The following is a 20,574-nucleotide window of genomic DNA, read 5'->3' on the forward strand; positions in this document are numbered from 1 at the left end:
CACCTTATTTTTCTTAAAAGCTGATATCCACCCCACCCCCACCCCCCAGATTAATTAAATAAGACGAAACTAAATAACCGAGATCAAATAAACTAGACAAAACTAGACTACAAAAATAAAAACATTAGTTTTTAGTAAGGGACTTATCAGAGGAGACCTTCTGCCTCTCCTGGAGCCTCTCTGAGATACTGGTGGAAAATGCATGACCCTCCATAAATTAGTTTAAATTGTTTATTTCTGGCCAAAAATGAGACGTAGAATGTCGGGATTTTGATGAAATATCCCTTTTTTAAGATCAGATTTGGTTAGTGTTTTTTTTTTTTGTTTGTTTGTTTGGGGGTTTTTTAAATAATTTTTTGTTGCACATTATGTGACCAAGGACCCTCAAAACCTGGAAAATCCAACAGTAACTGCTGTTTTTACAGTTTTTTACAGACTATGATAAATGGTGTAATTTTGGAGATAACATGCCAGGCAGCTTTGGAAAGCACATTTTCTTTATAAATCTGCAGCACGAAATTCTGAAATACTTGAACTAGGGCATTTCCATTTTATTCCATGTTACACTTCTACTCCACTACATTTCAGAGAGAAGTATTGTACTTTTTACTCCACAACTATATTTGTCTGCTTTAGTTATTTTAAAGACTGATTAATAGTAAAAATATAATTTACTAATTTTAGGCCTTTAGATCAAAAAGGATTAAGTTACTAAAGCTCTGAGCTTCGTAAATTACTCAGGACCACTGAGCAAAAAATGAAAGTATCTGGTCTTTTACACACGTACAAAAAAAAGTTTCAAGCAACATTGATAACATCCCACACATTACAGACTTTTCAACAGAATGACGTATAAACCGCACTTACAAGGGTTGACCATGTTATTAGGTTACTCCTACTGTTATAACCCATGATGCAAATCTTATGAAGGATAGTAATATAGTTAATTTGATGATCAACTTTTTGCCAATGATCTTTTTCTTTTCTATTTTCTTTCTTTTTTTCAATTCAGTTCAAGGGGTCATTTAAATGGGCAAAAACAGACCATGAACCAGCCTCCACATTCCCCTGACTCAAATATAAAGTCTGAAACTGAACCCCTGGGGAATGGCAGCAAGGCACTGGAACCCCAATCAGCTTCTACTCATACACTGACAGAGCTCCAGACGGTTTCCAGGTAGATTTCAACTGGACTTCAAAACTCTGACACACGCACCGTTTCCTTTAATTTAAACAGGAAGAGGTAGGCCTATACATCTACACCAGCCATTGATCCAGCAACAATTTAGTTCTTTGCCATTACCAAAAAGGTGAAAGTTCTTTGATGAGCTTGGTCCCTAAGCTAAAAAAAATCATAACAAATAAAGGACAGTTTAAAATACAGCTGTTAAGCCTAATTGCAAACTGGGTGCACAACTGATGGTGCTCTCTACTGCCTCCTCACAGCAGTAATGCCCCAACCCTACCTTTACCAACACCCATCCCCATACTGGCCGAGTAACACAAAATAGAAATTCCTGATCAATTGTTCTTTTTATTTCTTTCATTAATATTGTTATAATTTGGCCATTATGCTATTCTGAAACAACATCTAGTTCATCAAGTAAGTAATGGGGCGGCTATGGCTCAGGTAGTGGTGCGGGTCAACCACTGGTAGGAAGATTGGATGACTCCTCTAATCAGCATGCCAAAACATCCTTGGCCAGGATACTGAACCACAAACTGCTGCCGAATGTTAAACCGAGTAGCAGGTGGGACCTTGTACGGTAGCCTCAGCCAACAGTGCATGTATGCGTGTGTACATTGGGGGAATGTGATAAGTAGTGTAAAGGTGCTTTGACTAGTTGGTAGACTAGAAAGGTGCTATGCAAGTGCAAGTCCATTTACCATAATAAAGGATGTAAATTATTTGTGTACATTTAATTTGTCTTTCCAGAAGTATTATGGGATGATTAGGATGTGCCTTTTCACTGTTTTCAAAAAGAGGACACTTTGTTTACATGTTACTGATTGTTTCAAGAAATGACAGCTACTTGATTTTTGACCAGTGGTAACCTAAAGAAAAAGATATTGTATATGCCAGATGATTTAAGTGCTTAATACACTGATTGTGAGAAGTGAGCAGTGTCTTGTTTCTATCACTTCAGACCAACAGTAAGTTTAGGCTCCATAGGCTCCCTGAACGCTGTTGTCCGTCTTCTTAAGTCATCTACAAGAAAAGATAGTGTCGCCGCCTGGCTGGCGCTCATACGGACGTAGTTAAAGAAAGCTGCCCTGAGAAGGCGTAGTTCTTGCACTAGGTTGTGAAATGCTCCATGTTCCTTCCTTTTCTTGTTGATGGGATGTACCCACATGCAGTGTCTCCTTTGCTGCAGCTGCATAAGTGGAAATACAGCCATTCTACTGTGCAGAGTGTGCTAGTATCTTGCTTCTGTTACTGACAGGACACAAATTAGGACACACTTTTGTGCTTCTAAAGGGCGCAGGACCAACAGAATAAAAATATAATAATCCTTACTCCAGGTGAGATCTAAAAGTTTTTTTAAAAACAAACCAGGAGTGTTCAAACTGGTTTCATAATTTTCTTGAACTAATTTCCCAGTTACCAAATCCCTACCAAATGTATTATGGGCTACAGGGAACAGTCAATACTGCCCTCTACTGGAGACAGATAATAATAATAAAATTTATTTATATAGCACTTCATCCCCAGTGTTACAGAGGCCAAATGACATGAACACAGAGAAAGTAAAGACCATAAATATGTCCAAGTGCCCGCACTGTATCCAGTCCAAACTGTACCAAATTTTCTTGCATACACATTTAATCCAAATGTGGCCATGGTCCTACCAGAGTCTGACAGACTTATAAGTTGCAGTCAGCCCTGTCAAGTCTCCATTCTACCGCCACAGTAGGAACTGCTCTTTGACCTCTCCCAATCGGCCAGTTTCCCTACAGTGCAACCAAGCTTTACAAAGTCCACAATTACAGGGCAACCTGTGAACTGCCTACAGTGTGAAAGCCAGTATAATATATAAGGCAGCTGGGTTGATGACCCTCCTCTCTGCTTTTGATTCTGTAAGAATAATGCATTAACATGCTGCTCTGTTCATAGATTCTGGTCTAAAATAGCACAGGATAGCCACTTAAAGTCCCACAGACGTACAGATAATTATTATTCTCATTATTAGATTGGCGGGGTATACAAAATCTTGTGGCCTATCTGAAAGTTGTCATATTCACAGACTTTGGATGTTTCAAGTGCTCTTTAACAGGCTAATGTGTTCTCCTGTAGAGAGAGGTCATCTTTTAATGATGACAATTAATATGTTGGGTCATTATAGTGTAACACAGTATGTAATTCATAAGGATCTCTGGGAGTTTGACAGTCCCTATGAGAAGTCAGTGGTGCTAAATTGTTTCCCACTGTGGTGCTTCTGGCTGAATCAACAGTTGCTTGACTCTACTACACACTAATAATTGTCTTTTTTATCCAAATATGTGGCTGGTGTGTGATAACTGACGTCTGTCACGTCATTGGGATTAGCCTCAAGTAAGTGTGGACACACAAATAATCATTGTAGTACTTAATATAACCATTGTGGTTGATTTCAGGGGTCTCGTTTAGTGGAGACATAGATAAGCTTAAGTGAATGTGGGATCCCAGAGTACATCAACCAGTCTCTTATTTCTCGGATGAACAGATGTTAGTGTTTGATACATTAGCAGATTACTGAGTTAATTGATACTTTACCACCAGTATTATTATTGGGAGGATTTTTTTAAAATGATTCAATGATATCAAGGCAAAGCTGTACAACAGTTTGAGTGTGAGCAGAGATGGGATTCAGTTTTAAATGTTTTGATAAAGATAAAGCAAAACCCATGACAGCAAAAGGGCAAAGTTTGAGACGTCCATTGATTTACTCTGGAAAAGCTATTACAAATTAGTGGAAGGACACTGCTGGTGTGAGCACATACTGAAATGACTAAAGGGCAATACAGTATAAAGCTGACATCACTTTTTAATAATTTTTTGTTGTTTTTAGTATTATCAGTATCATTGTTAAAATGCAATAGAATCATTGAGTCTCGGATAGTTTGTTAATAAGACTGGGTTTAATTTTTCAGACAGATCTGAGGATTTATCTGTCTGAGAATTTCTCATCACATTTTGATGATCATTTCAAGGACCCTTTTTTTTAAAGTCTGATAACATTGTAAACACTGGAGTGACACAGGGAAAAAGGACAAAAAGACATTTTTTCCCTACAGACTGTACTAGATTTCAGGTTTCAGAAAATTCCTTTTTCTTCTTAACTCGACACAGAAGGTAGACAGGGCAGTTTGGATCAACAGTTGATAGCCCAGTATGTTCGGTAATTTTGACACAAGCACCACAAGAAAATGTTTTCTTTCTCATACAAAGTCCCTGGTATTTATTGTAAATTATATTGATAATGGTATTAGATGAACAACAGCATAACAGTAGTTATCACAGATTAGTTGCTTTATTTATTGATCTTGCATGCAGTGTTATGTTCCTTAGTTACGACAGGATCTTGATATTGATTATTTTGTGAAGAAAATGAGTACATAAGAATAACTTCCAAGAAAAATATGTTACAATGAGCATTGTAAAATGGGCTATCTAATATGTAGGATACCTTTGTGATCTAATTAGTTTCATCTGTATGAAAATCAGAGGGTCATACAATGATAACATTTAATATGTTTCACGTTAATATGGTTAATATGATTTTTTTAATGTTAAAGCACATATATTAGGTAACTGTAGTAATGTTGTGTCTAACGTTTTGTTGTTCACTCGCACCAATAACACATTAGTCATTAAATTAGCCTAAAATAAAAATATTCATCAGGTGTCCAGACACGAAAGACAGAACCCTGTCGAATCGTAGAACGCCTTAAATATGATGACGTCACACGAAGCACAAGCCTTTGTGACATCACAGAACATTCTCTCCTCCTAGGTGAGTGTGCAGCAATATGTGTTAACCCACGACAGTTTTTGGATGATAGCCATGATAGGATGTTATAGGAGGACTTAGGACACATCCTAAAAGAAATATTGAAATGTAAAAGAAAATGTGTAGGGGAGACCAGGGACAGTTGTAACACTTTTTCCCACTTTTTTTTAAACACAATTTCCCAATAAATCAGAAACTGTTTACACTGGAACAGCCAATTTGTTATATTAAAAACTTTAATGTGTCAGCTACAGAAACAATGTATGAAAGTGCTTTTAAGAAATATATTCAGGTTGCAAAATTCATATAAAGGCAGTGACTCCAATGTTACAATCCTCCCAGTGTACAGGGACAGTTGTAACACATGCCAGGGGCGGTTGTAACATGTCTACAAGGCTACATAATTAAGAAAAAGGCTAAATAATTAATCAACAATATTCAAAAGGGTAAATATTACTTAGCATTTATGTTATTGGTATTGTTAATTATTAAAATTAAGATAATGGTTACCTCATTCATATTACATATAAAAAAATTCAGTCAAATTGTAAAGCAAGAAATGTCTTTATTTGATATAACATGCTTATGGCTACCAACATGGCTTATGAAGGCATTCACACTACCAGCTGCAAGGCGACAGGCTACAATTCATCAATTCGTCAATAGAAGCCGGCAACATGGAGCTATGCTTCTGACGCCTGAAACTTGTCGCTGCGTGTGTACAAATAAGCCTGCCTAACCTAGTAATAAGCTAATAAGATGGCCTCAACTTCATTCTGTGCTTCAATGACACGGTGAAGCACCAACCAATCACATTTCACCATTCCCGTTTGGCCAGCTGTGGTGATGTTATTTAGTTAGCTGATGTTATGCTAGCTAACGTTAGCTTTTGTGCATCAGGAAGTGTGAACACCCGATGACACAGGGACAGTTAACAAGAGGTTACAACTGTCCCTGTGTCACCAGCCATGTTTCTCCCTCATGCTATAGAGCTTGACTGCTAATTTGACACATGTTAGCCATTTCTATTTCTAGCTTACAAAGCAAAAGCTTTTTAGCTTGACAAAATTATTTATAAGTGCCAGATTTAATTAAAGACACTAATAAACCTCCTGTGAATTGAACTTCACTTTGCTTCTGTTGAACATTTAGAGTTCTGGGCAAGTAAACTGAGACCATGACTTAGTCAAACCCTTGGGGAAATAGCTTTTGCCAATGTTTCAACAACAAGTTTACAGTACGCCCGGTAAAAGACACCTTATGGCATTTCGCTGGCTGTCATTGTCCCCCTTTCCTGGGGTCGTGCGGTGTAGGGGGCACAGGAAATGGAACAGGCTTTCTCTGGGGTCGTGCAGTGTATGGGGCACAGAGAATGTTGGGAATTAGTATGGGGTCCTTGGGGGACTGGGGAGGCAGAGCTCCGTCTCGGCTGGCCTCGGTCCTTCCTGCCCTTGGTGTGGCTGGGAAGGCACCACTCTGTGGTGGCTGGTCCTGGTCATTCCTGAGGGGGGACACCTGGGGCTTATACTGTTAGTATGGGGGTCCTTGGGGGACCGAGGAGGCAGAGCTTCGTCTTGGCTGGCTTCGGTCCGTCCTGCTCTTGGGGTGGCCATTCTCTCTCCAGGGCGCCCTGAAGATTTGAATGAATTTAAGGGCTCATGGTGCGCAAAGGACCTGAGTCCGAAGAGCAGCGTGGGCACAAAGACATCCCGGACCACTGCTGACATTACCTGGAGTTGAGCCTACTGTAGCTCCACACGTAGCTGGAACATACATTTTTCTTTCCAGGGGCGCCCTGAAGATTTGAATGCTCGGGTACATAGGGGTGCTAGTAACCCCTCCGAGCAGGGCTCATGGTGCGCAAAGGACCTGAGTCCGAAGAGCAGCGTGGGCGCGAAGACATCACGGACCACTGCTAACATTATCTTGACAGTACAGTTGGGGTGGACGACTAGAGTCGCCCAAGGTGGGATCAATAAACTGTAATTGAACTAACGCACAGTGAACTTGAGTCTACTGTATCTGAACTGGTGGTGAACTGTGGAGGAGGGTTCTTTTTGTATGCTGCTGTGTGCAAATAAACCTCCTGTGAATTGAACTTCACTTTGCTTCTGTTGAACAATTAGAGTTCTGGGCAAGTAAACTGAGACCATGACTTAGTCAAACCCTTGGGGAAATAGCTTTTGCCAATGTTTCAACAAGTTTACAGTATGCCCGGTAAAAGACACCTTATGGCATTTCACTGGCTGTCATTGTCCCCCTTTCCTGGGGTTGTGTGGTGTAGGGGGCACAGGAAATGGAACAGGCTTTCTCTGGGGTCGTGCGGTGTATCGGGCACAGAGAATGTTGGGAATTAGTATGGGGTCCTTGGGGGACCGGGGAGGCAGAGCTCTGTCTCGGCTGGCCTCGGTCCTTCCTGCCCTTGGGGTGGCTGGGAAGGCACCGCTCTGTGGTGGCTGGTCCTGGACATTCCTGAGGGGGGACACCTGGGGCTTATACTGTTAGTATGGGGGTCCTTGAGGGACCAAGGAGGGAGAGCTTCATCCCGGCTGGCTTCGGTCCGTCCTGCTCTTGGGGTGGCCATTCTCTCTCCAGGGCGCCCTGAAGATTTGAATGCTCGTGTACATAGGCGTGCTAGTAACCCCTCCGAGCAGGGCTCATGGTGCGCAAAGGACCTGACATTACCTGGAGTTGAGCCTACTGTAGCTCCACATGTAGCTGGAACATACATTTTTCTTTCCAGGGGCGCCCTGAAGATTTGAATGCTCGGGTACATAGGGGTGCTAGTAACCCCTCCGAACAGGGCTCATGGTGTGCAAAGGACCTGAGTCCGAAGAGCAGCGTGGGCCCGAAGACATCACGGACCACTGCTGACATTACCTGGAGTTGAGCCTACTGAGGCTCCACACGTAGCTGGAACATACATTTTTCTTTCCAGGGGCGCCCTGAAGATTTGAATGCTCGGGTACATAGGGGTGCTAGTAACCCCTCCGAGCAGGGCTCACGGTGCGCAAAGGACCTGAGTCTGAAGAGCAGCGTGGGTGCGGAGACATCACGGACCACTGCTAACATGATCTTGACAGTACAGTTGGGGTGGACGACTAGAGTCGCCCAAGGTGGGATCAATAAACTGTAATTGAACTAACGCATAGTGAACTTGAGCCTACTGTAGCTGAACTGGTAGTGAACTGTGGAGGAGGGTTCTTTTTGTATGCTGCTGTGTGCAAATAAACCTCCTGTGAATTGAACTTCACTTTGCTTCTGTTGAACAATTAGCGTTCTGGGCAAGTAAACTTAGAGCATGACTTATTCAAACCCTTGGGGAAATGCTTTTGCCAATGTTTCAACAACAAGTTTACAATATGATCGGTAAAAGACACCTTATGGCATTCCTCTGGCAGTCATTGTCCCCCGTTCCTGGGTTCGTGCGGTGTTGGGGGCACAGGAAATGGAACAGGCTTTCTCTGGGTTTGTGCGGTGTATGGGGCACAGAGAATGTTGGGAATTAGTATGGGGTCCTTGGGGGACCGGGGAGGCAGAGCTCCGTCTCTGCTGGCCTCGGTCCTTCCTGCCCTTGGGATGGCTAGGAAGGCACCGCACTGTGGTGGCTGGTCCTGGACATTCCTGAGGGGTAACACCTGGGGCTTATACTGTTAGTATGGGGGTCCTTGGGGGACCGAGGAGGCAGAGCTTCGTCTTGGCTGGCTTCGGTCCGTCCTGCTCTTGGGGTGGCCATTCTCTCTCCAGGGCGCCCTGAAGATTTGAATACTTGAGTACATAGGGGTGCTAGTAACCCCTCTGAGCAGGGCTCATGGTGCGCAAAGGACCTGCGTCTGAAGAGCAGCATGGGCGCGAAGACATCATGGACCACTGCAAACATTATATTGACAGTACAGTTGGGGTGGATGACTAGAGCCGCCCAAGGGGGGCTCAATAAACTGTAATTGAACTAATGCATAGTGAACTTGAGCCTACAGTATCTGAACTGGTAGTGAACTGTGGGGGAGGGTTCTTGTTGTATGCTGCTGTGTGCAAATAAACCTCCTGTGAATTGAACTTCACTTTGATTCTGTTGAACAATTAGCGTTCTGGGTAAGTAAACTGAGACCATGACTTAGTCAAACCCTTGGGGAAATAGCTTTTGCCAATGTTTCAACAACAAGTTTACAATATGCCCGGTAAAAGACACCTTATGGCATTTTGCTGGCTGTCATTGTCCCCCTTTCCTGGGGTTGTGCGGTGTAGGGGGCACAGGAAATGGAACAGGCTTTCTCTGGGTTCGTGCGGTGTATGGGGCACAGAGAATGTTGGGAATTAGTATGGGGTCCTTGGGGGACCGGGGAGGCAGAGCTCCGTCTCGGCTGGCCTCGGTCCTTCCTGCCCTTGGTGTGGCTAGGAAGGCACCGCTCTGTGGTGGCTGGTCCTGGTCATTCCTGAGGGGGGACACCTGGGGCTTATACTGTTAGTATGGGGGTCCTTGGGGGACCAAGGAGGCAGAGCTTCGTCTTGGCTGGCTTCGGTCACGTCCTGCTCTTGGGGTGGCCATTCTCTCTCCAGGGCGCCCTGAAGATTTGAATGCTCGGGTACATAGGGGTGCTAGTAACCCCTCCGAGCAGGGTTCATGGTGCGCAAAGGACCTGAGTCCGAAGAGCGGCGTAGACGTGTTTTCCCCACAAATACAACATGCTAACATTATTAGCACAAGCCTTTGGCATTTTACATTGTATAAATTAGCCTTGCACCTGACAATCTTTCCCTCTTCTCATATATAGCCAGGGACAAAAGCCACATTTAACAAAGGTAACAGCACACAATTTGGCTCCATTACAACTCTCAAGATTCACCTAAAAAACAACCTTCATTCTAAACATGTTTTCCAAACAAATGCAACATGCTAACTTTATTAGCACCAGCCTATGGCACTTTACATTATATAAATTAGCCTAGCAACTAGCGATCTTTCCCTCTTCTCATATAAAGCCAGGGACAGCAGCAACATCTAACAAAGGTAACAACGGCACACAATTTGGCCCCATTACAACTTACAAGGTTCACCGACAAAACAACTGTCATACTAAATATGTTTTCCAAACAAAAACAAAATGCTAACGTTATTAGCATAAACCTATGGCATTTTACATTGTATAAATTAGCCTAGCAGCTGGCAATCTTTCCCTCTTCTCATATAAAGCCAGGGACAACACATCTAACAAAGGTAACAACGGCACACAATTTGGCACCATTACAACTTAGAAGGTTCACCGACAAAACAACTGTCATAGTAAACATGTTTTCCAAACAAATACAAAATGCTATTATTAGCACAAGCCTATGGCATTTTACATTGTATAAATTAGCCTAGCGGCTCGCGATCTTTCCTTCTTCTCACATAAAGCCAGGGACAAAAGCAACATTTAACAAAGGTAACAGCACACAATTTGGCTCCATTACAACTCACAACATTCACTGACAAAACAACTGTCATACTAAACATGTTTTCCAAACAAATGCAACATGCTAACGTTATTAGCGCCAGCCTATGGCATTTTACATTGTATAAATTAGCCTACCGATGAGTGGATATTTCCTCTGCACATATGAAGCCAGGATAAATCACACACAAGACTTAAAATGCTATTTTAGTGGCGGCTTTACTGTCGCAATTCGCAATTTATTGTTTCTTATCTGTGAAAGTAAATACAAGCTTTGTTTCCACCGAGGGAAATGGTTTCAGCTTACAGAAAGACTATTCATCAACTCTGTACAGCAAACATCCTAGTGTTCTGTGTAGTAAATAAAGAAAATAGTGTAACATATTTTAGTTATTGTTCTCAATTTCACTATTATAATCTGAGCAATGTTTGTTCTGGTTATTCTGCATATTGATTGACTGTTACACAAATCACTGAGATGTTTATTAAGCAGAGCTGAGCTCCAACTACTGGGTAAGAGTTTATCATATGGCTGTTCATTGTGAGAATTTATTGTGTTGCTTATTCTGCTAAGACTTCTTGTTTACAACATAGAGTGGATTATTGATTCATTATAATTTTTGATGTTGACACTGACAGTGGAAAATGAAAGGGTCATAGGCATCTTCCTTACAAGGTGAAAGATTTAATGCGGCCAACAAAAGCAAGATGAAGATGTAACAGTGTGTAACAGTGCAATCTAAAGAGAAGAAACTGTTTGTACCTAACAGTCAAAATATTGAAGCGAGACGTCAGTGGCATTAATGTTTAGAATAGTTACTGCAGTGGGGATGAAAGATTTCTATACATGTTAAGCAGCAACAAAAGCTACTCGCTTGAACGCTCGATTAACTAACAATCATAGGCTCAGCGTTCTGCAGTGCTGTGCAGTACAATATCAGCATATCAAAATAGAAGATTTAGACTGTCTGCACTTTTCTGAATGCAGCTATGAAGTCACAGCTTTACCACAGTGTGGATTTATGTTGCTGGGTTACAGATGGAAAATATGGTTGTGTGACATAGGATCCAATCAGTCTGACTGGTTGTATTTCTGTGTAGGTAATATTCTTGTCATTGTTATTGTGGCTGCAACCAAGATTTTCCACTCGGTGACGTCAGTGCTGATAATGAACCTGACCATCAGTGACCTCCTGGTGGGCGTTGGAGTGATGCCTTTTGTTGCTTTGTCCATCATGAACCGTGGATGGGTGAACTGTACTGTATGTCATCTCTGTTCAGCACTATGAAATGTAACAATAGTAAAGTAGTGTCTGACATGATCTAAAGTTGACCTGTTATTTTTCTTTGATGCAGTGAATGTGCATGTGATGAGATTCTGTCTCTTTACTGTCTCACAGGACCTCTGTTTGTACATGGGTTACACCTCCTCTGTGTACTGCACAGCTTCTGTACTGACATTAGCTGCTATTGCATTGGACCGCTACCACTCCATCATGGACTGCCTGCGCTACAGTGCCCGCTGCACCCTGTGGAGGACCTGTGCCGTGGTTCTGTGGATCTGGCTGCAGGCTCTGGTCACCAGTTGTCCTCCCCTGCTGGGCTGGAGCTCGGTCATCTATGTGGATCCCATGTACAGCTGTGCAGTCAACTGGGCCAGCAGTCCAAGTTACACGGCTTTCATGGCTGCCCTCAGCTACCTCATACCGGCAGCGGTCATCCTCTTCTGCTATGTGAACATCGTCAAGGTGGCCCGCAGCCACGCCAGGAGAATTCACACATTGGAGGATTCTGTGCAGCCATCAGGAACCCAAGCTCTGACTTTGCTCCTGGTGATCACTCCAGGACTGTGGGAACCTCCACAGCCCCTCGAGACTGATTTATCATGTAAGTGGACAATTTGTGAGTGAGATCAGTAGAGAAGAGGGGAATTACATCAGCAATGCTCTCCCTGATTCTGCTAGTGAGCATAATAACTCTACATCCAGACGTTTGTTCTCCTTTCTGGCTCAGAGCACTTCCCACCCACAGCTGCAGAACTCCCAGCAGCACCATAACCACCATGGAGTGGTGCGTCTCTTCCTGGCCATCTCTGCCTTCTTCCTCTGCTGGACACCTTACATAGGCCACAGAAACCGCAATCTCAGGCCAATCCAGCCCCGTCCCACCCTCTGCTGTTACCTTTTCGTACTGGCTGGTGTTGCTGAACTCTGACATCAATCCACTGCTGTACGCTCTGCTTAGCAGACGTTTCCAGGGTGCTCTCCAGGGACTGAGGCAAAAACTAAGAGCACGTCTGGGGAGTGTGGTGGGCAGGGGAGAGGAGGTCAGGGCGGAGGGAGATGACGGCAGGAGCAGCGACCCCTGCACTCTGACCACCACACATCCTGGTCCGCCTACCAGCTCTGAGAGTTCAACCTGTGATGACTCCAAGTATTCCTCCTCCATTTTTACTGTTAGCACTGACTTTAAACATCACTGTGAGGAGTAGCCATGTAAAGTGTGTCACCATGAAAATACCCCCGCATCCTGCTGTGTGTGGCAGGATGCTGATGGCAAGATGAGGGTGGACTGCCTGCAGGTTCCCTCTTGACCACAAGAGGGAAGCAGTTTACCTTTCTCTGCTCTGACCCGGAGGAGCCTCAGGCCACTTTCTTCTACGGACAGATAACAGTCAGAGTGGGGCATGATGTTTGTTAGGCTGATATCTGCAGATGATGTTGCACATAAGTTCTCATTGTATTGACAGTTATTTTCATTAATCTGTTGATGAATTTTTTAATTCAATGTATTCACGATGTGGGCAATAAAAAGTCAGAAAATAATACTGCTTGTTTTGTCTGAGCAGCAGTCCAAAATCCAAATATATTTACTTCAGTATGACACAAGACCAGTGAATATTGACATTTGTGAAGCTAAAATCTGTCCTTTTTTGTCATTGTTGCTTGTAGATGGGTAGAAAAAGATTTCCGCACGCTTACATGTATGCAGTGTTTCACTTTATTGTTGAACTTTAGATCTATTCAACCTTCATCATAGCATACATGAGGCAACAATGGACAGGCTGGTAAAAGTAACCACTATCAGTCTAATCACTGGCTGTATGCAATACACCAGTGTGCCACCCTGGTGGTAGAAGCTCCACCCTTTGGGAGTTGTAGTTTTTTTTAATACTGGATGGCAAACTGAAAGGCATACAAATGGAAGCCATATTTGTCTTGTCATACAGTACCACAATATAAAACAAGGGTGGAACACAGTGAAAACAGAAATACATTTAAAATCACAGAGCACCTTATAACATTATCAAATTACAATTACATCACATAGTAAATGGTTCTCTGACAGGATTCAGGCTCAAGCCTTCATTAATCAGAGATTATGTTAATGTACAATACTACTGGAAACACAAATAAAACATAGAAATATGAAAGGGTGTCAGATAAGAACCATCATAAATCATAGACCCCAAATTCTTTTAAAAAAAATTGTTATTTCACTATAGGACTTGAATGCAGTTTTTTTTTTAGCACAAAATGGGCCAAAAAAATCCATTTGATTATTAAATATGGGTTCAAATATGGTCTTCTGCAACTGTTGCATTGAAATGCTTTAGAAACCTGACTAAACATGTCAGTGTTTCTTAAAAAAAATAAACAGTGCTTCATAACTGTAAACCAGGACGGTGAGAGGGGCAGCCTGCAATGCTCTGTGTCAGAGATGAAGGGTTGGGTCACAGGAGTATCACCTGTGTATCTCATGTTGTGTGTTGTGTATGACATGCTGATGTCTCAGGAAATAGCACAGGATGAAGTCATATACCCACACTTACCAAGAGCCATGCTATTGTGAGTTCAGCTGTATATACACAGTATATATGCAGAGATTGCCAGTAGGCTATGTAACAAAAAAGTGCAGCACTGATGGTCTATATCACCAAGAAGTTAAAAAATATATAGGCCTAAGTAAGTCTATATTTTTATTAGCATGTTTATGCTAGGCTGTTTGTTGGACAGATAAAACAGACAGTTGGTAAACCAGAGAAAGTAGCTTTAGATTTACCTATTCAGACTTGGTAACAGTCAAACGTCAGTCCTCTTTGATTCATTTAGGCTACAATAAAATAGTAGCCTAGTGATGTAGGCAAAACATTGCCAATATTGGTTACATTTTGCCTACATCAGTACATTTTTGTCAAGTCTTAACGGTAAAATACCAACCTGATCTGGGCTTTAAGAAAGTGTCAAAATCTCTCGTCTACCGTGAATGAGTCCGTTTGTCAGTGACAGCAGGTCTTAAGAAGAGGTCCGGAAGCAAAAGGTCTCAGTTTGTTTTCTAGAAACTTCGTCGGGTGAAAGTTGAGTTGCTGCTTTTCTCTCCGACAGAAAGTTTGTTTTGGTTCAAATGATTAAATGTATGAAATGATGCACCTAGAGACAACATAGCAACCATGGAACCATCAGGTCCGTAACAACATGTCTGACCTCAGAGTTGTCATTACGTCGTCATCAGCCAGTCCTCCACTGCAGGAACAACCTACCATCTAGCCTATTAGTTTGTGGCGATTTAGTAAACACGCTAAACACGCTACGGATTTTTTTTAATGTATGAGTATGTTTTGTTTTCTGCTATCGACTGTATTCACGTGGACAGCTTTTTTCAATCAACAACCTCACTGAGAATCGGTTAACTCAGCCGGGTTTTGGTTCTTCTTGATGAGGATATCATCATGTGAATTAATTAAGGTGTATTCATTAAACGCTTTCTAGCCAGCTCGAGGCTGTCATCGTCTGAAACTCAAATCACACTGGTTGTGTGTTGTATAGACTCTGTCTCTAAACATGGAAAAAATGGTATAAATGCAACTGAGTGCAAATAGCAATGTTGCAAAAATCATTATAGAAATAAAATCATTCGTTTTGGGTTTCGCTGGGCGCTCCCTCCCTCTTCCAGCACTGTTCAATAAAGGCGCACTGCGCTTTTACGCACGACTATTGACACTGGAGGAGATCAGAGAGCCATGAGGACCGTCAGCGTGTGAGCGTTTTGCTGCCACCATCACAAGAATTTGATCCTGGTGCCTGGTCTGTTGTTCTCTGTCTGGGGAGAAGCGGGTCGGTGCCTGGAGGAGGAAGGTGGCTTCACTTTTGATGGGGACCTCCGCGACTTTGTCGTGGCCACCAACACGGTTGACATCGCTACCGAGGAGAGGCTGTACCAGCTGATCCAGCACCTGACTCTGGTCCAGAGTCTGACCCAGAGAGAGTTTTACCGGGTTTCTGAGATGGATGAGTGAAACACAGCTTTCAGCGTCAACATATTTCTGCCGTTTGTTGCGAATGAAACTCTGAGCAGCTGCGCTGTGATGCAGGGCCGTAATCACCTATGTATCATTGGGTAGACCATTGTAAATCACCGGTAAAACAACTGATGACTGGCAACAATTACAGCACAGATACAGAATGTTTACAAGGGCGCATATCTACAAATGTATAATTCAGTAATATTTATGATTATTTTGTTAACTTAAACCATTAATATCTATTCTTATTATTACAGGTGATCAGTCACAAAACAACCACAGAAGACACAAAGTGACCTCAACGAGACACAAAATTACCTTAAAAAAGACTAAATGACAGACACAAAATGATCTTAGAGAGCCACAATATTACTTAAACGAGACATAAAATGACTTAAACATCATTTGACCCTTAATAGTGTTTTAGGACATTTTGTCAATATTTGTCAAACATTTTATTAATATTTGTCGGACATTTTATTAATATTTTTCTGACATTTTATAAAAAAAATGTTGGACATTTTATGAATATTTTTTTCGGACATTTTATGAATTACTTTTCAGACATAAAGACTTCTTGGACATTTGATCAATATTTTTTCGGACATTTTATTTATAATTTTGCGGACATTTAATTAATAATTTCTAGGAAATTTTATTAGTATTTGGCGGTCGTTTTATTAATAATATTTAGGACATTTTATTAATATTTGTCGGACATTTTATCATTAGCTATTTGTCGGACATTTTAGAAATATTTGTGGGACATTTCATTTATATTTTTCCAACATTTTATTAATAATTTTTCGGACATTTTATTAATATTTGTTCGGTCAATTCATTAATATATTTTTAGATATTTTATCCATTTTTGTCGGACATTTTATTAGTAATATTTCGGACATTTTATTAATACTTTTTGGGACATTTTATTAATATTGTCCAACATTTTCTCAGTATTTTTTCGGACATTTCAACAATTTTTCTTAGACATTTTATCAGTAATATATCGGACATTTTATGCATAATTTTTCGGACATGTTATTAAGACATAAAATTACTGTTTAGAGAAAAAAAATGACCTCAGAGACACAACATACTCATACTCGTACTCATCATTGTTCTCTGTATCAAACAGCTGGATGGACTTCCTTACAGACAAGAAGAAATATCCATCTCATGTTATTTATTTATAAAGCTCTACTGTTAAAGCTACCAAACTACCTCACATCTCTTCTCTCTTTCAAATCCAATAACTACAGTACAGAATCCAGTAACTACCCAACCTTAGATATCCCCTGCATGCGCACAAATGTTGGTAGGTCTGGTTTCAGGTACTATGCACCTTATAAATGAAACGAGTTACAATCGACCCTGAACCTTGAATCTCTTGTTCCTCTTGGAGTTTTTAAAGCTTCACTATCTGATGTTTTTCATGATTCATGTAATTGTTTTTATTAAATCCTTGTTGTGTTGTTCCTGTTTGTGTCTGTGTGTTTTTGTTGTTATGGTTGTTGCTTTGCTCTCAGGTCTCTCTTGAAAAAGAGATCTTGATCTCAATGAGACTGCCTGATTAATTAAAGATTAAATTAAAAAAAAACATGACTACAGAGAAACACAAACAACAAAATAGAGGCAAAACCACCCTGACCCTGTGAAGGAGAGGTGGTGGGGCCTTTTGCATATCTGTGCCCAGGGGCCCATTGTCTCATAATCTGCCCATGCATACAGTAGACATAGCTGTCTTTTACAGAGGGACATTTTTTTCCAGATATTCAACAACATGCCAATTTTACACTCTCTTGCTGAATGAGAAAAAGCCAGCACCATATCAGCATTTCTTTCTAGAAAAATCTCCATGATACACACCTCTCTGTTGCTCTCACAGTATGATGACATCATGTTATTTAAATGAGGTTTAGTGTAAAATACTCATTAATGAAAAGTATCCTGAATATTGAGAAAATGGTTGAATTATGAGCATTTTCAAATAATAAGGCTGCAATGCCTGTGTCACTGCTTGCAGCACTGATGGCCTATATCACCAAGAAGTTAAAAAACATATAAGCTATATTTTTATTAGCATATTTATGCTGGGCTGTTTGTTGGACAGATAAAACAGACAGTTGGTAAACCAAAGAAAGTAGTTTTAGATTTACCTATTCAGGTAACAGTCAAACGTCAGTCCTATTTGATTCATTTACAATAAAATAGTAACTTAGCCTAGTGATGTAGGCAAAACATTGCCAATATTGGTTACATTTTGCCTACATCAGTACATTTTCGTCAAGTCTTAACGGTAAAATACCAACCTGATCTGGGCTTTAAGAAAGTGTCAAAATCTCTCGTCTACCGTGAATGAGTCCGTTTGTCAGTGACAGCAGGTCTTAAGAAGAGGTCCGGAAGCAAAAGGTCTCAGTTTGTAGTCTGTTTTCCAGAAACATCGTCGAGTGAAAGTTGAGTTGCTGCTTTTCTCTCCGACAGAAAGTTTGTTTTGGTTCAAATGATTAAATGCGTGAAAAGATGCACCTAGAGACAACATAGCAACCATGGAACCATCAGGTCCGTAACAACATGTCTGACCTCAGAGTTGTCATTACGTCATCATCAGCAAGTCCTCCACTGGAGATAATGCCATCTATTCGTTTGTGACAATTTATTAAACCGACAATTTATTTGTTAAACACGCTACGGATTTTTTTTTAAATGTGTGTGTTTTGTTTTCTGCTGTATTGAGGTGGACAGTTTTTCTCCATCAGCAGCCTCACTGAGAATCGGTTAACTCAGCCGGGTTTTGGTTCTTCTTGATGAGGATATCATCATGTGAATTAATTAAGGTGTATTCATTAAACGCTTTCAAGTCAACTCGAGGCTGTCATCGTCTGAATCTCAAATAACACTGGTTGTGTGTTGTATAGACTCTGTCTCTAAAAAAATGGTATAAATGCAACTGAGTGCAAATAGCAATGTTGCAAAAATCATTATAGAAATAAAATCATTCATTTTGGGTTTCGCTGGGCGCTCCCTCCCTCTTCCAGCACTGTTCAATAAAGGCACACTGCGCTTCTACGCACGACTATTGACACTGGAGGAGATCAGAGAGCCATGAGGACCGTCAGCGTGTGAGCGTTTTGCTGCCACCACCACAAGAATTTGATCCTGGTGCCTGGTCTGTTGTTCTCTGTCTGGGGAGAAGCGGGTCGGTGCCTGGAGGAGGAAGGTGGCTTCACTTTTGATGGGGACCTCCGCGACTTTGTCGTGGCCACCAACACGGTTGACATCGCTACCGAGGAGAGGCTGTACCAGCTGATCCAGCACCTGACTCTGGTCCAGAGTCTGACCCAGAGAGAGTTTTACCGGGTTTCTGAGATGGATGAGTGAAACACAGCTTTCAGCGTCAACATATTTCTGCCGTTTGTTGCGAATGAAACTCTGAGCAGCTGCGCTGTGATGCAGGGCCGTAATCACCTATTTAACACTGGGGGGACCATTGTAAATCAGCAGTTATCCCCCAGGTGAAAGTTTTTAAAAACTTTGCTTCTAAACTGACCATTTTACAGCAATGTGAAAGAAAAATCTTCCATCAGGAGTTTTCAGAGTTTAGATGGCTGAGTGCCATTTTAAGGAGTCAGCATATGATTGAGGGATGCACAGGACAAGTCAACTGTGACTTTTTATTTTTATATTTTTATTATTTTGTCATTTTTAGGAATGACACACTGAACTATGCTTTGTTATGAATATGACTTTTTAAAATTACATGCCAACACTTTACAATAATGATCACAATTGACAGCGATAGGCTATATCCTACAAAACACTTATTACATTCTATCTTCCACTTTTTATTACATTTGAAAGTAATGAAATAGATAGCATATATGTACACTTCACCTCAAACTAGAAACAACTGAATTAACTGTTCAATGGATATTAAATTGTTTTATCTACATCTACACTCTTGGAAGTTTATTATTGTCTTTGGTATTTATATGAAAGTATATAAGTGTGTTGTTACAGTCGCCCCTGCACGTGGAGGCAGATGTAACATTTGACTTCTACTGTTTCAATGGGGACTCAAACATGGCTTATAAAAAGTCAAGTTTGAAAAAAACACTCATTAAGACTGAACAGCAATGGTCTTAAGAGGGAGAGGAGAAGTTTAAGGACTGATTTGACACTGCAGATTGGCAGATGTTGACAGGTGACACATGCTCTGATTCACATGAACTGATAGATACAATGGCAAGCTATATTAAGTTCTATGACGCTGTCATCACCACAAAGACAATTAAGGTGTTCAGTAATGACAAACCATGGCTCTTAAAAGACCTTAAAGCATGTTTAAATGAGAAAAGAGCTGCATTTTTCTAAGTTTGTACAGCAAAATTGATTTGAAGAATGAGGTTGAGCAAAGGTTTTGTACCATGAATGCGAAGCAAGCATGGGAGGGGCTTAATAGGACGATGGACAGGGAAGGGAAAAAGCAAAGTGTGAATACTGCAGATTGTGGTCAGTTTGTTAATGATCTGAAAATCGGTTATGGAAGGTTTGATGTAAGAGACCCAAAGACAGGCTGCAGTAATATCTGCAATAGGTAGCTATGACATGTGCCTCTTCAAAATCAGGCCCAACAAAGCCCCGGGACCTGATGGTCTGAGAGGAAGGGTGCTTAAAGTGTGCTTAAACATCAGTTTAACAGAAACCATGATCTAACCAAGTTCTTTTGCTGCGTAAGCCTTACCATGTAAGTAAAGAAAGGCAAATCATACATTTCCTGTAAACACGGACACAGAGGTTTATTTCAAAAAGACACTATGTATGTGACGAGAGAAAACTGACACGGTGA

The 20,574-nt window shown here is 41.3% G+C and overlaps 1 pseudogene; it reads left to right on the plus strand.

Annotated features, from left to right (window-relative positions):
• The first annotated feature begins 8,501 nt into the window (after nucleotides 1–8,501).
• On the plus strand, nucleotides 8,502–15,719 carry LOC144458959 (5-hydroxytryptamine receptor 1F-like; annotated as a pseudogene).
• Nucleotides 15,720–20,574: the final 4,855 nt, after the last annotated feature.

Source organism: Epinephelus lanceolatus, chromosome 2, assembly GCF_041903045.1.
Source record: "Epinephelus lanceolatus isolate andai-2023 chromosome 2, ASM4190304v1, whole genome shotgun sequence".
NCBI classification, from domain to species: domain Eukaryota; kingdom Metazoa; phylum Chordata; class Actinopteri; order Perciformes; family Serranidae; genus Epinephelus; species Epinephelus lanceolatus.